This window comes from Meleagris gallopavo, chromosome 1 (genome assembly GCF_000146605.3).
Source record: "Meleagris gallopavo isolate NT-WF06-2002-E0010 breed Aviagen turkey brand Nicholas breeding stock chromosome 1, Turkey_5.1, whole genome shotgun sequence".
Classification (NCBI taxonomy): Eukaryota; Metazoa; Chordata; class Aves; order Galliformes; family Phasianidae; genus Meleagris; species Meleagris gallopavo.
In genome coordinates, this window is record NC_015011.2 from 165755999 (window position 1) to 165769760 (window position 13762).

Consider the following 13762-nt stretch of genomic DNA (forward strand, 5'->3'; position numbering starts at 1 on the left):
ACTGAAGACAGAAGTAAGAGGCATTCAGTATCTCTGCCTTCTCAGCATCCCCTGTTACCAGAACCCCCCTCACTTAGTAAGGGGCCCACATTCTCTCTAGTTTTCCTTTTGCTGTTAACATACTTGAAGAAGCCTTTTTTTATTATCCTTTATCACTTTAGCCAGATTCAATTCCAGGCGGGCTTTAGCCTTCCTCGTTGCATCCCTGCAGGCCCTGACTACATTCCTATATTCTTCCCAAGTGGTCAGACCCTTTTTCCACATTTCATGGTCCTTCTTCTTTCCTTTGAGCTTGCGCATGAGCTCCTTGCTCATCCACACAGGTCTCCTGCCACCTTTTCCCGATTTCTTGCTCACAGGGATGCACCGGTCCTGAGCTTGGAAGAAGAGCTGTTTAAATGCTGACCAGCTCTCAGAGGCCCCCTTACCTTCTAACACCCGAGCCCACGGGATAGCTCCAAGTAGGTCCCGGAAGAGATCGAAGTTGGCTCTCCTAAAGTCCAGGGCAGCAATCCTACTTATTGCTTTGCTTCTTCCACTCAGGATCTTGAACTCCACCATCTCATGATCGCTACAACCCAAGCTGCCCCCAACCATTACTTCCTTGACAAGCCCTTCTTTTTTAGTGAGAATAAGGTCCAGTAACACCCCTCCCCGCGTCGGTTCCTCCACCACCTGCATCAGAAAGTTGTCTTCAACGCACTGCAAAAACCGTGTGGACCGTGTGTGCCTGGCCATGTTGGTCGTCCAGCAAATATCTGGATAATTGAAGTCCCCATAAGCACCAGTGCCTGGGAACGTGACACTACATCCAGTTGCTTATGGAAGGCCTCATCAACCTCCTCATCCCGATTAGGGGGCCACCCACAACAGTATCACCCTTACCAGCCTGCCCCTTGATTCTCACCCATAAGCTCTCCACTGCTACATCACTCTCCCCCAAGTGAAGTTCAATACATTCTAGCTGCTCTCTCACATAAAGAGCAACTCCACCACCCCGCCTAGCCAGCCGATCTTTCCTAAAAAGCACATAGCCCTCCATGACAACATTCCAGTCATGCGAGCTGTCCCACCACGTCTCCGTGATCGCAATGAGATCATGACCTCGCAACCTCACGCAGAACTCCAGCTCTTCCTGTTTATTCCCCATGCTACGCACATTAGTATACAGGCACTTAAGAGAAGCAGCATCCGCCCACCCCTCTCCAAGCCTTTCTTCTGAGAACTGAGGATACAGGCAAATTAACACTGATCACAAGACATCTAGCCTTTTTTTTTTTTTCCTGTAAAAATTATGACAAAATAAAATAAAAACATAACTAGAGAAGTTTATGAAACTAAATACTACATTTTAGTCCAAGTTCACAAACTGTGTGATGAGTTTCTCCTGTCATTACTTTTAAATTCATAAAGTGGAAACTCTAAATCCCATACAGTGAATTATGGAGAAGTTTATCTTCGTGTATAATTCAACCTTTGCACACATCCTGAAAAGAAATTCTAGTTATGACCTCATTTTGAGTTCTCTTTAAATAAATGGTATTCTTGAAATCCATAATAATTTATGCCTAGTCAGTAGAATACCACTAAACCACTAAACTGAGTTAACAGGTGAATTAAAACCAATCTAGAGCAACTTGTATTTTTCTCCAGTTTCATTGCTATTATCAGTAGTAATCATAATTGTCATGGTATTCTACTTTTACTTTTTCTCTTACTAAATCTCCACTTCCTAGAATTACGTTATTACTAAGCTTTCAGATAGTAAGGAAAAAAAAACAACAACTTATAATCTTTCTATTTATTTAAGAATACACTGAAAACTCAAAACCAAACAAACTAATAAAAAAAAAAACAAAACCCTGATGATTTGCAGAACTGATTTTCAAAATTATTTTTTAAACACTTTATGGTGGTAAACAAATTCTAAGATTTTTTAGCACTTAATTCATGATTTTAAAAATATTGTTTGCTGATATGTCTACTTTAATAATAAATTAACAACTGTTGATACTACTAATTAACAATCTGAAAATTAGAATATCTATGTCATTATAAAATTCAGGTTGTCAGATAAAGAGACAGATATTTTTGAGATTATATATGAAAGACAGTATCTTCAAAAGTATCTTCTGAAAAGTTTCAAGCAGCAGTTTGAAGTTTTTTCAGAACAGAACAAAAGACACTTTGATCTCCAGATGATGTTTCTATCACCAGTCGCTACAAAAAAATGATTATACAAATAGCACATCTCATTATTGTGACACAGCAGCAACAGAAGTATTTTAGATGTCTGTTATGACTAAAGAGAAATCAGAAAATGAAAATGTAAAATGTAATTTTGAAAATTTCACTAGAATTTTTCTGGAATTTTAGAAGAGGCATTTATTTTCAAGACAATTTTTGTCCATGGATTTCTTAGAATTTCTCCTTTGAAGATTTTTTTCCACGTCGTGTTTGAAAGGTCTTGACTTTTTTGATCTACAACCAATTTACACACTATAGGAGACTACTACAGATAATATTCAAGAACAGCTATGACTCACTCTCAAAATCAAAATAGAAGAGCCAAGACAGACTTAAGCTCAATTTCAACTCTTCTCCTAGATAGGAAAAAGTAGAGAAAAAAAATCCACTTAAATCTTTCTCCTAGCTCCTCAAGATTTATATACAATTCTCATTAGTAACAAGATTTGGGCATGTAAATTTCTGCATGCTGAGATGAAGATATACCACTAATTTCTTATTTGTTTTCTTTATCAGATAATTAGTATATTATTAAAAATTCACTGCAGGGTCAATCTCCTGCTGATTTACATAATTAAGTTACCTGCTATCTATACTGGAACTACGGCATTTGTCAACCATTGAAGTCTGCATGCCCCATTCCACCTTCCCAATTGCATTCAACTTTGCAAGTCAGACTTTGGAAGAAATATTAATGCAAATAACATTCTTCGTGAGCATCAGTCTTTGCACAATAAGACCAGTGCAACTGAATGTTACCGGGAACATCTGAATACCCAGAATCATGATAAATGAATTGAGTAAATTCATGGTAAATTGAGTGAGTTTTAAGGAACTTACCTTTCTCCAGGTAGATATAAATTATTGGTTTGCAGTCTGTCAGTTTGTATATCAGTTTTACACTTGGCGTGATGCTTAACATGAAATTCTAAATTCTTTGTGAGAAAAAAGACTTTAACAAAAGTAAATTCTAAAGGCACAGTTTGAACAAATACCAGAATATCTGAACCATTCAGACCAGTACAAATCACTTAAGACATAAATAATTAATGGATTAACATTTTTTTTCTTTTTAGATCTCTGGAAACTCTGTTTAATCTGGAATTGCTATTTTTTTCCTCAGTTCTGTGTCAACTGAGATTATAATAGAAACTTTCTTAGTGAATAATGAAAGCTTATATGATAAGAAGTTGTGTATTTGTGGGATTTTCTAGAGCATGCAATACCAGTTCCAGAACATTCATTGTTCAATAAGTTCCAGTTATTTCTGTGGAGACAAAGACAGATTAACACTAATTACTTTAGAGAACCTTAACCCAGAATTATTATCACAGCTCTCTGCTGGTAGATCTAATAAACAAAATATGAACAAAGCATCTCACCATAAATAAGTTACTGACATGCTGAAAAATATAATACATATAATACATATTTTGTGCTATTTGCAAATGAAAAATTAAAATAATTAAGTTTTCTTGGAAAAAAATATGTTTCAAGGACACAGATATTCAGGAACCTGTTCTAAGCTTCTGCAGTTAAACTATATTTAGTGGAGCTTTCACTATTCATTTTGCATTTGAAGTAGACATGAGAATGCCATCAGGAGAACCACACTTGAAGAGATGAACATCATATTTGAACTAGGGATAGAATTTCTAAAACAAAGCAAGGAAGCCATTTTTAATTGCAAGCTACTTTCTAAATATCTTAAATACTCCTTGCAAAGTTAGTTTAATCTTTCCTGTTGATTGTATGTTTTCCGTAGGAAGCAATTAAATTAATGTCTTGTCATGACCCTCCCTTATGCTGCAACTTCTGTTATTTCTTTAATGACATTCTTTATTTTGAACTTAAAAAGCTAAGGTTGCTATCTGTTGAAAAATCAAGGAAAATCTGCTTATTTAAAAAGTAGAGAGGGGAAAAGAGTCAAACTGCAGTATAAATTTGAGAGATAGTGAGTAATAGTAATAAAAACAGTACAGCTGTTTCAGGTCTTCCTTTCACATATGTCCTTATTAATCTCTTTTTGAGTTCCAATCATTAAGGCCCTCTAAACAAGGTAAAGGCATAAGGAATTTTTCATGATAAGTCAGAGGCATCCCTTAAAGATATGTCTGGATGACTATGCATTTGAACTGGCAGGAGGAAATGATTGACACTCTACATAAATACTTTGAAACCCCAGATTTTGACCTGTCATTTGCTAGGAATGCTATTATAATAAGTGACATTCATAGCTAGCTCATATAACATCCAGACAGGACAATTTCTTTGCTTTACAAATTCTATCTGTGTTGAATTTTAATATGCAATATCTGAAGAAATAATCACAAAAGCATAAGGATCTTGTAATTCTTACTGCTATTGTTGACAAGGACAGGACTATGAGTTTTTTAGTCCAAAACTTAGGAACAGCAAAAGTGTCATGAGTGGTAAGCAAAAAGATACATTCAAAAGCGATGCATAACACTAGGCTAAAAAAAAGACAAAACAAAAAAAAAATAAAAAAAAAAAAAAAACCACAGTATAAAGCAATAAAAATTATGAACAGTAAATTTTCCTTTATAAATATAAGCAACAAAAACATGAGCATACATATGTGAACTGATGTGAGGCTTTGAAATTATTATTTCTTTTTTTTATTCTCAGTAAAATGGTGGCAGTTGTGGGTGGTCCCAATAGCTTGGAATTACCCAAAGGTCACTGATCAAGAATGTACAGACTGGTAGATTATTTTCCAAAAACACTGAGTAGTTTATAGCTTGAGATATACTACCTTCCCTGAAGTGAATGAATACAGGACACATCCTAATTTAGAACAGCAGAGAATAACTTATTTAAAAGCAAAATAATGTCTTTAGCTGTTTATCTGATAGAGTTTAACACTATAGTTTTAGCTGAATACTGTCTGTGAGAGAATTATGCAGCTTTTGATGTATGTTTCTCATTACTTTTTTCCTGAAGTGTTTTCTAGAAAGTTCAGAAGGGACATTTATTGTCCCAAGAAATGTATGTCTGAAGATCTAACAGATATATGAAAAGAACACAAGAAAATCATCTTCAGTATGTCAGTACACTTTACTGTGACAAGCACAGCTGAGAACTTAATACTGTTGGTGAGACCAAAATTCCTTCTGGACAAGCATCTAGTTTCAGCAGTGGGCAATCTTGAAAGCTTAGGTAAAAGTGTAGAACAGTAGACATACTGAGCAAGCATACACTACCTTTCAGTGATCTACAGCCTCAGTAATCCTTTCAGACAGACGTAGTTTCATGCTCAGGTAGCATTAGAAGTATCACCTGATGGATGAGGCACAAGAGAGAAAATGATATAAGTGAATCCTAGATTTGGTTTAGCTTAAAGCGCTTTTTGACTTAAGTCTTTGAATGTACCCTCTGATTTTGAATGCTCATTTCAAAGGGTACCAAAAACAATGGCTCTCCACATTTGCCAACATGGAAAAGTTCACTTCCTCACAGTTTTCTCAGCTGAAGAAAGAAGGATTACAGCATATAACAATGTTAAAATCCCTGTTGTTTTTTTTGTTTGTTTGTTTGTTTTTTGTTTTTTTTTTCTTCTGAGGAAGAGTAATTATCCTTTGTGAAAACATGACATTTAAATACAGCTAAAGAGCTATCAATATAAGAAAATGACTGTAACTCATTACAGTTAGAGTTGATTAAGTTTATTTAAGTTTGGTCTGTTCTGATGATAAATGCTTGGATATGGAACTTCTATGGGACTCTTTGTAAGTGACTTAAAATTACTGTTACAGCTGTAACCAATGCCCACTGATGGCAGAGGACTTCTGCAATGGCTTAATTATACTCAGGATTAGGAACTGTTTGTTCACCTGTGGCATGTGTTTTAGCTTCTCTAGGATATGAGGACAGTTTTTCTGCACGTGCTTGTTTATAATGGACCTCTAGAGTACAACAGCAAACGTGTGCTTCAGGTGAAATTCCGCAATAGAGGCATGTTAAACTGGTGTTTCTGAATTTCCTTTAACTACCTATGTGGAGAGATTAAAACTATAAAACGAATAGACTTAAAAAGTTCCTCACATTTTATTACCATTCACAGGAGCTCTCTGATCTTAAAAGTTCAGTTTGTCTTCAATGGATCTTCAAGTTAGTCACCAGAATTGCAATTAGTGGATTACTCTATTGTGTCCATAGATGATGCAAATAAATGCTGCTTTAAAGGCCTCAAAAATGTGTCACTGATGTTTAATTGAAAGGCAAGGGTAGAGTGCCATTAACCAAATGGACCTTTAGGAGTAATAAAGACCATCTGCCACATCAGCAAGCACACTCCAGAGGCAGCATTTCACTGTATCTTAAAAATCAATAACAAATGAAATCCACTGTAACTTAAGATTGTAAAGCAGGCAAGTTTTGTCCTTTCTAGCTATTAACATCAGAAGATCAGAAATACAAGTCTTCAGCAGATAGTTTTGTACAGATGCTGACTACTTTTTACAATTGTTTTCCTAATGGAGAACATTTTTATAGAACAAAGGTGGAATCTAATTACCTAGTTCAATCTCAAGTACGCATTTTTGATAGGTTGTAAATTAAACAGTTCAAGAATATATATATATATTTAACTATATCAAAGGAATTTCCTTTCTATATGATAATCCTAGATTTTCTATATTTTCGAGCTTAAAGAGGGACTCCAGATCTGTTGCTTTCTGCAAGTGGCAGCAATGCTATGTCTAATCTTACATATTTACAGCTGAGGCTCTTACAGCAGCATCAAATCCTCACACAGCCACTCCAAATCACCAACCAGATTTGCAAGCTAACGAATGTATTCGTACAAAGACAGCCAACTGTCTGTGGTCTGATAAATCATAAAGTGAGCTGTGACATATTCCTATTTTACAATAAAGAAGTTATCTATCAAATGATACATTTTAATGGCTACTACTGCTTTGCTTTCACCAAATATTTGCTCTCCGTACCTTAAAGTGAAACAGTATACCAGTTCAAGAAATTAGGGACAGTTTATAGAAGAAAATATAGTAATCAAGTCTCATGTGCATACATACCATTTTTTAGAAATTATATTTTTAGAAATTGCTTGTTTTTAGCCAAACACAGATGTAATTTTTACAGACCAGAAGTTTGTTACCAGCTGAAAGAAACCTTCCAAGAAACATAACTGCTACAAATGCCATTCAAAGAGCCTGTAAGAGTATACGCATAATATTTACATGTGAATGACTGTTTGTAATACCTCAAAAGCCATTTGAAGGGCAAAGCTAACGCTGACAAATTAAAGAAACATGAGCAAGACAGATACCAGATACTGTGCTAAATCAGAGCTGAGTCAGGGCTGCTTTGCACAGTTCTGTGGGCACAAAAATGCTCTCATAACTAGTTTCTACCAAACTCTGAAGCAGTCCTTTCATATAGGAAAACTATCAGGATGTGCACAGGCATTATAATGTCTCTATAATCATACTTATTCTCCATGAAATAGAAAAAGGGAAGTTTTGAAACTTTCCAGAAGCTAAGTGTTTGCAATCACCATAAATACTCACTGAAGCAATGGGTAGCCAGTCTTTCTCATTTACTACACAAGTACACAAAGCCTGGGTTCTGCAACTGGTTACATTTGAATGAAATAACTATTGCATAAACTTCTAAGTTTTAAATAAGTACTTTATTTACCCTTGCCAAATAAATTTGATTTACATTCAGTTAATGAGTCACAAGTGTTCTTAATTGAAAAGAATCTGGTCCAGCGTTGTGCTATCTTCCATAAAAGTAAAATGAATACTTTTTCCCTGAGAGTATGAAGCAATAAAAAGGCAGCACATTTTCCAGTCAAATAATTTAAGTCTTTTAGGTCTTCTCTTTTCTCCCATGAGTTCTTTGTAACTTCATCAAAAGAAAGAACAGAGGAAAAAAATAACTCAGAGGAAAAGAAGAAAGTAATCATTGCTGAGCAACTCAGCAATTACAAGACAGAGAAAGAAAAAAGAGACTATCAGATAAATTTTCTTTATATTTTTTTTCCCCTGGGGAAAGGATTTTAATGTGATACTTCCAAGAGGAAAAAAAAGGCCTGAGTCAGCAGACTAGTAGTACAATACTTTTTAAGGTTTCCCTGGGGATTCTAGAGAAGAGAAAATAGATATAATGGGTGGTATGTCTGGATGGGGAAAATGTATAGACTTTTGTCCATTGCAAATTCAAGTCCAAGCTAACAAGTTAGCTCCCCTTGGGTACTGTCAGCACAGAAGATTCCTGAATCCAAGAGTACAAGAATAAAACAAAGAATATTATGTGACACAGGAAAATTTTGCTAGATCGGGGTCTTTAAGAAGCCCACATGTCTCTGGACATTGAGCCTTTCAATCTGGATGTTAAAGGAGGAAAGAAACAGTATAATCAAATTTTTTAGGAGAGTACAACGTTTTTTGTTGCTTGCTCTCATTCTGCCTTGGAAAAACGATGCAACTTTTAGGGCCAAAGAAGGGCTATCTGCATGCAAGCTGTCCCTTAACCCATAACGTGCATATTACAAAAATACTGATGAATGTATGTTTCCTTAACATATGCAAAAATGTGAATATTTTTGCCAGAGAGGTTTATACGCTAGATAAACAATTGAATTACATTACAACAGAGCAATCAGATTACTTAATCCTGGAAGCCTGTTTCTCATCCTTGATTATACAGTGGCCACTGTAGTGAAGATACATATTCTTGTTGATATGTATGGGACAGGTTAAGAATGTCTGTGAATTTGACTTTTCAACTCTAAATATTCAACAGACCAAATGTTAAAGACAACAATAATCCAGGAGAAAAAGCATTAGCAATAGAGATTTCAAAGTTCTGGAGTACACAGAGATTAAATCAAAAGACACTTTATCAAATATATGGGATGAGAAAAAGAAACAGTAACCTGCAAGGAAGGAAAAAAATCTGTGAAGTTTTGCTATCCAGTTGAATTTTAGAGATGTAGGAAGAACTAAATAAACTGAAAGGCTTTATAGGATCATAGAGGATTATTTAGGTTCTTGCTGCCTGATGATAACATTGGTTATGACACTGAGTCATTATAGATATATTGCTGCAATAATATCATAAGATTGCCTGATAAACAGAAATAGTTTCTGTTGTTGGATGCTGTGCAAGCAGCTTTTTGGTTGGCTGGAAATTAAAGCAAGTCCCACAGAATACAGGATCTGGAGGAAACACAGACAGAGATAAGCAAACTCATGATAAAGAGAATGAAAGAACTTGATTTAAGTTCAAAGAACAAACAAGCACATCCATACGTAAACACAAGTAGGCATGCAGTCACACTCAAGAGATTTAATGGAAGAAAGGTGAGGAGGGAAAATAGGAGGCCACAGTTCAGTGGAGATCCTTAATTGATTAGAATGCCCACAGCAGTACGAGACAACTGGAGGAATCAATTAAATATTACAGATGAGTTACGACAACCATAAAACTCTTAAATAATAAAATGCAAGCAAAGAGCTAAAATGAAATTTTAAAAGAACCAAGAAAATGATATATGTTAGAGGGTTGCTTTGTGCCTTGCACATTCAGATTTTTCTTTCTCCACACATTGCATTTCTTGGATTTAATATTGCACTTCTTTGTGAAAATTAAAAGAGCACATTACAATAACTGTAATGTTCAATATGATTATCACGTTCAAGCGTGTCAGGAATAGGCGTACTGCTTTCTCTAGCTCAGTCTCCTCTGGTCACAGGAGGAGGAAAAACTTTCAAGTGAAATATGGTTTAACAAATTTACATAATAAGATTCTGCATTACCCCCTCACACAGAAGCCATAAATTGGTTCAAGCTTGCTATAAGTTATCCTAACATAGTTATATACTAACCACTGACATTTTCACTAGAAGTAACTCACAGTAAGATTTTATAAACATTCATGAATCTCATAGAGGACTGGCAGGCATTTCTAACTCAAGAAGAAAGGCACTGGAGACAGTAAGCAAGCTGTGTTGAGACATTATACACACAAGTTAATTTTGTCGTATTGCAAACGTCTTCTGGGGACATCTGAAAAACTATTTTAAATAATATTGGTTTACATAGATGAATGTGGGTAGGTTTGGGGTTGTTTTCAAGGGAAATGGGACAGACACAGACATGTAGTTATGCTGCCTCTATGATAATACAACACACAGATTGTTTATCCTGGAAAATGTATCTACAAGATGTACAATAAGACTATCAACTTGGTTTCACTGTGTACTTATCACAGACTATTTCAAATGTCACAGTGAAATTCCAAGTCATTTTCTCTATCATGTTGCAGTAACTTACATTGATATATGTATACATTTTTTTTTATTTTATTTTTTCATTTATTTACCTCAAGGAGTTGAAGAGTGCATTAGAAGCTACATTCAGCTTTTAGTGGTTATTAGCTCATATGAAGAGAAAATTTGGAAAAGTTTTTAATTGCATCGTACAATCTTTAGCCCAAGTGAATTGATGGGGTCCTTAAAAGGGACACCATCAGAATACTTCAAATACTCACTCCGATCAAAATTTGTATGAAATCTCACTCCACTTTTACCAATTCTCATTTGACTTGACTTAAGGGAAAAATAAATTTAAATTTCAGTAAAGAAACCCTTAAGACACACAAGTGTTTAATCACAATTAAGGTCACATGAAGAATGACACCCTCACCCCCTTCAGTCTTAATGCAGAAACAGCCTTTTTAGGGGCAATTTCAGCTGATGTCTCAGCTGATCTCAAGTATTTTATGCAAAGTAAATATGAAACTTCACCATTTTGCATCAGTGATTATCATTACACTATCTTTTGAGAGAGGAAGAATTAAATACTCTTCTTATTATATATTCTCTATAATTTACTACTTCCTTGTGCACCCTTTCACACACACACACACAAATATATGCACAGTCTGTATACAAATCTATACAATTTGATCTTTTGAACAAAATGAGTAGATACCATGGGAAAATTACTTTTGCTCTGAAAGTAATGCTTTCTACTTATTTAAATGGACACTAGAATTCAGAGAGGACAATAAGTCTGTTTGATAGAGGAAATTCTCAGCTACAAAACACTATTTTTCAAACCAGTCACTATCATTAGCTATGCACTTTTGCTAATAATGAACTAGAGCCTGTATTCTGTGCTCATAAATATCTGCACCAGTAGAAGTGACCAGCTGTCTATTTTCTTGCTGTTGAAATGCACTACCCACTGCCTCACTGTGCCCACATCCACAGTTTGGTCTCTGTAAATGTTCATCAAGTATCAATGGATGTCAGTGGGTGTCATTTCTTCTGCATGGAGGAATTCAATGACGCACCTTTGCTTCATACACACTTCCATGTCAGACTCCATTTTGTGAGACTGCCGCTCTGCTGCCATCTGTCACACAGTAACAAAATGTAATGGAATGCTAGTGGGAAGGTTCAACTTTTACTGCCATACAACCAATATCCACCTCTGATATTGTGGGGCAAAATAGTAAAATAGGGAGGATTACTTTCAGAGTAGCCTTTGTAATTGTGTACATATTCGTATCTGAATAACAGTAAGTTCTTGCCCCAACAAAATGAGTATACTGATATACTAGGAAAAGTTAATCCACTGGACTCTTACTGCTAACCCACATGTTAGCAGTATTAACTAAGTTCATTGAAAAAAAATTGCTCACCTGTTAAAAACTATTACTTCAGTCAGTTACCATAGCTGTATCTTTGGTGAACTTTTGACCGATTCCAGATACCAAAAGTACAAGCTTTGTTTTCAAGATAGTGCAATTATTGCCAAAGACTACATATGGAAGGAAAAACTTCAACTAATTTCTTCTGCCAAAACTCAGATTTGCCTTCCTCAGAATACACTAACAAGTGTGATATTCTCCATGCTATTTTTTTTTTCTCTCTTTCCATCTGTATAGACAAACATATCAACAAGAAGGACATCAAGAATGACATAGACAAACATGCTTAGTTTCCATTTTCTTTTCTTCAAAGATTTCCAGGGGAAAAAAAAATAAATCTCTATTACATTTCATTTTATTTTCAATCTTTTCCTCAGCTGGGTAGCTGGTATTCCTGCCTGTGAAATGAACAGTAATATAAATTCTACTTCATACTGCTAATCTTCCTATGGTAAAACTTTCCTGTTTCCTGATTTACTAATGTGTTCAAACATCATACTGTCAAGGCTGTCTTATTATGTATAGAAGGAAATGATCTCTCATTTGCTAACACCATATAACCATTTGGTGGTTTGATCACATTCATTTATTGATTTATTAAAGCATGGATAAATTATTTATTTTTAATATGCAAAAATTTGCCTAATTTCTTACTCTTTCTTACTCCTGCATAATAGATGTTCAGGAGTTAAGAAAAACAAACAAACAAACAAACAAAAAAACCCTGTAATTCTCAAAAGAAATCTTCAAATATCTTAGCTAGTTGTGGGGTGGAACTCCCCTAATCCACACAATACGGATTAGTTACACTTTGTTATTTTCTCAAGATGATGGATGTGGTGAAAATGTGTATATTTTCCACATAACATTTTGGTTTTGTTTGGTTGATTGCTTTTGTGTGTGTGTGAGCTTTGTTTTGTTTTGTTACGTTCCTTTTGGAAATGAAAGAAAGATAACAAGCCATAAAACAGACAACCACTGAACCATATGTAATAAACAAATATTCATGTGACAACAACAGTGGAAGCATTGAAAAGCCAGTATTATTGCAATTAGTGAGTTCTGTCTGATATAAGTGTTGTTCACTCATGTGGAAGACCTCTGAACCAAGACACATAAGTGTTACAGGCACTGCAGACAAAGAGCTCAGCATTATTCTGACTGGTAACAGAGTATAGGTGCCAGTGTACGAGTGGACTCAATATTCAGGACCCCTGACCGTATGATTATTTGGATCAAAATAGCTCACTTATTCCAGAAGATCAAGCTCTCGAGACAGCCAAAGAAGTATCTTACAGATAATGAAGGTTTTTTTTGTTTCTTTTTTTTTTCCAATACTGCACGGGTGGATTGCTAAGCTAGCGCTGAGTTTTATTCTAAAAATTAATAGATTATTGTCCTCCTGGTTTATTTCTTAAGTCTTGAAATCTAAGTTTTCATTCATGAAGGAGTTTCAGCTCATATCTTAAGTAAGGGCTGGTAGCTAATAAGCAAGGTGATCTCATCTGAACGCTCTTATTGTACAGAACAGAAATTGCACAACGCTTTATGTCTTAAAGACAAGAAATGAAAAAGTGTACTTATGCCTCACTATGAGACCATGACCTGGACAGAAGTCAGTCTTGCCTCCTGCCCTTCTTGTGACAAACATTAAAACATAGATAGGTAATATGTAGAGTAATGGGGACTTTATATGCTGTCTGTAAGTTTCTTTTGGGGAACATTTTCTTCAACCATTATTTAAATATTATCATGAATTTTGCACAACAAAACAAACAAACAAAAACAAAACAAAACAAAACAAAA